Below are 3,908 nucleotides of genomic sequence, written 5' to 3'. Positions count from 1 at the left end.
GCAGTCAAAGCCCCTCGGGCCTTCCCCTCCCCAGGGCCAGGCCACTGCCCCTTCCCCAGCCCCCTCTAAAGTCACCCCCCGCGGCGTGCTGCCTGGGAACTCATGGCCCCACGGAAGCCCAGACCCCCAAACCTGTCAACGGAGAAGAATGAGGCAGGCTGGAGGGTATAACCGGCCCCTCTCTCTTCTCGGGGCTCTTGGGAATCTGGGAGTGGACCCCAGGGCCTGCTCGGAAGAGGTGACCTAGGGGCAGACCGCTAGAAGCCTGTGTCCAGAGCACAGGTGACCATGGGAACTGGCGCTGGAGGTGGAGCAGCGGAGTGGCTGGGACCCGGGAAGGGCCTGTGGGTGGATGAGGGAGGGAAGGGCAGAGCAGGAGCCATGCTTCCTGAAGCTAGCTGTCCCTGCCCCTAACGGCCACGCAGATCCCTCTGTGTGGACCAGGCGCCCAGTCCACTGACCCCCACCCAAAAATCCAAGTGGACGAGTCAATAGCCAAAGGCCCCCTCTGCATATGCAGAAGCCAAAGGTCAGATCTCCTAGTCAGGCATGGGCAGGTGGTATTCCTCTTTAGCATGAGGACCCCCGGAGGACCATCAGTCCTGACCACAGGTCTCCAAGCTTAAGACCCTGACCCCAAAACCCTGACTTTACGGACTCATGGGGAAGCCCCCACCCCATCCTTCCAGGAAACCCCTCCACTTTCCCCAAGAGGACATTCCCTATGGACATCCCCTCTCCTCTTGGGGCGTGGGGGAGGGGATGTCTAGGACCACTTCCCTATTCTTAGCCCCTCTGAAGGCCAGGACTTTTCCTGGGACATTCCCCACATGCCATGAAGGCCCTGGAATGCCAACGTGACCGCAGGCTGCCCACAAGGTCTCCAGCGGAGGCCCATCTAGCTGAGACAGAAAGCACTGAGATGGCTATTGTCCTCAGCCCCGACCTTGGGAGGGGCCAGTGGCTCCTGTTTCCAAGCAGTCTCCTATGGAGATCTTCAACAGGAAGGGGACAGTAGTCCCCCTCCCCCCTTCCCCAATCAGAGCATGACCACAGTACCCCCTTCCACAGAGACCACCCCCTTTGTGGGGTGTGTATGCAGACAAATTCTCTATGCACATGAGTCCGGGAGACAGACTGGGTGGAGGAAGACCTTCAGGTTCATGAGTTGGAGATGAATCACAGTCACATTCTCCTCACTAAAAGTTATCCTCCAAAATGTCTTGTGCGCCCACCCCCCCACCCCCGCCCCTGGTAATAATGCCAATCTTAAGACGGTGCTTGCAAGCACACAGTTGCTACTACACACTTGAAGGTTATCTGCCTAAAGGGTGTCTGCTATCAAGAGCAAGGAGGCCATCCCACCCTAAGTACTACATTCCCTTCTGATAAGGTGCCCCCTGGAAAAGAGCTCAGGGACACTTGAGGTCAAGCCAGCTCAGAGACAACCAAGGTTAAGCTGCCATCTGAACTCGAGAATCCGCCCATCTTGTTACCTATGGTCCTTCCTGGTACATGTACCCTGTTTCCCTGAAAGTAAGACATCCCCCAAAAATAAGACCTACTTACAGTTTTGCCTTTCACTGAAATATAAGGCACCCCCCCCGAAAATAAGGCCCCCCGAAGCTACCATAACTCTGGATCTTGGCAGTGGGTGCCACCACGCAGCTCACTGTTGGCCTCAGTGCAGCCAGAGCAGACAGGAAGTGTGAGGTATCTTTTAATAAAACAATAAACAGTAAATGTGTACCGTATTCTTCTTCATGGAAAAATAAGACATCCCCTGAAAATAAGACCTAGCGCATCTTTGGAAGCAAAAATTAATATAAGACACTGTCTTATTTTGGGGGAAACAGGGTATGTTCCTAGTGCATCCCCTTCCTGTTCCGTGTATGCTTCTAACACATCCCCTTCCTGCTACATATGCGTATGGTGTGGCTTGCATGCCTGAGATTACATAAGCCTGTGAGAATACATTAGCCCCCTCTCTCCGGTTCTGGTCTCCGTGGAAGAGGTGAGTGTGTGACCTTGGGCAAGTCTCACAAGCCCACGGGGCAGTTCTGCCCTGTTCTGTGGCGTTGGTTTCAACATGATGACAGGGAGTTGGTTTGTTGGGTCTGTTGGTTTTGGACGGCATAGGGGGTTACATGTTTATCCCCTAGCTCACAGCCACCGGCTGCTCCTCAGGAGAAAGTTGCAGCTGCCTGGCCCTGTACAGGGTGACAGCCTGGGAAACCCACGGGAGCAATTCCAGTATGTGCTACAGACAGGGTCGCTGTGAGTCGGCGGAATCAACTGGAAGGCCGGGTGGATTTTAGGTTGTGTTCCACCTCTGGCTGTTGAAAGTACTGCTGCATGGATGGTGATGCCAAGGGTGTTTCGATCGGTTTCTGCTTTCTAGCCTTCTCGGTGGCTGTGTTAGTCTGGGTACATTAGAGAAACAAATCCACAGAACCTCATGTATAAGAGAGAGTTTAAGTGTGCATCAAGAAAACATCCCAACCCAGTGCTGCCCAAGCCCACAAGTCCAACATTAGCCCTTATGTCCAACACCAATCCACAAAGTCCTCCTCCATCTCACAAAACAGACGCAGTGACGCCAACTGCAGGAGGAAAACCAAGTCAGTGAATGTGTAAGCATCCCCCCGCTGGCAGGGATCTCCACACGGCTGCTCCAGCACCCAGGGCTGCATCAGGGTAGGTCCATGCGGCTTCTCCTCAGGGATGTCTTGCAGGAAGTGAGCCTTGCCAGCTGAAGCAGGGAACTGGCTAAGGCAGCTGCACCCTGGTCCCACCATCACAAAGCAAGAGACTGGAGAGCTCGAAAAGTGAGGCTCAGGGAGCCATTTATCTTTCCACCCTTCAATTAACCCCACATGTGTTAATCGGCCAGGTTGGCACAATAACCTTTCACTATCTCAGTGGCCTCCTCGGGCAGTCTTGTTCCTCTTGTGTTGGGTGTCACGGAGTCGTTTGGACTCACTGTGAGCCCGTGGACTACATCTAGTTCTTCTGGTCGCCGCATGGTGGAGGCTGAGGTTAGGGTCCATGTGGTCCCTTCATCCTTTGAACCAATTGTTTCCTTGAGTCTCAGATTTGTCTTCACTCTTCTTCGCTCCAGATGGGGAGACACCACTGGGGACTCCACTTTTAAGCCTGGGGAGCCCTAAGCAACCAAGACCCGGTGGTCTTCAAGCACTAAACACAGTGCCTGCCAGCAGGGACACACTGCGAAGAATGGAAACGGGGTGCCATAACAAGAATCTGTCCCCTCATGGAGACAATAATGTTCACGGCAGCACTGTTCACAATGGGCCCCAGAGCCAACCCAAGCGTCCGAAACGCAAGAGCAGGCACACAGGGGCAGACATCATAGGATGCCGTGCAGATGTGAAATATTCACAACAGGCAACCCCCTGGGGACAATGCTGGGAGCCCTGGGATGGAGTGGGGTGGGAGGTGCTGCCTTGGTGGGGTAACCAAGAGGACCAACGGCCCAGGCCTGCCCTGTAACACCGGGGTCACGTGTGTCGGATTCAACTTTACAACATTGAGTTTGGCATTTGGGGGTGGGGTCCTGGCATTGCTCAACCAGTCTTGGTGGGCTTACTTGTCCTGCCTATGTCAGCTCTGCAGAGCCATGCACGTGCGACCTTTCCTGTCTGGCTCCTGTCCCTTGATTTAAGGTTCTGGGACTCACCTTGTTGTTTTTCATTATAATTCCTTGTGGTTGGGTGGGATCTAGGAACAAAAGCTCATGCAATTCTGCAGAAAGAGCATGTTTTAAAATCCCTTCCCTGCTCAGTCCCAATGCCACCAGACCAGTCCCCTCCCTGTGCCCCTGGGCGGGACACACGGTCCTTTCTGCAGGGCCCTCCTCGGTCCCTCTGGGGAAGGGCAAAGACATG

Source organism: Echinops telfairi, unplaced genomic scaffold (assembly GCF_000313985.2).
Source record: "Echinops telfairi isolate 266 unplaced genomic scaffold, ASM31398v2 ScPeMD7_5;HRSCAF=22, whole genome shotgun sequence".
NCBI classification, from domain to species: Eukaryota; Metazoa; Chordata; class Mammalia; order Afrosoricida; family Tenrecidae; genus Echinops; species Echinops telfairi.
The sequence above is the reverse complement of the archived record's forward strand: the minus strand, read 5'-3'. Positions refer to the sequence as shown.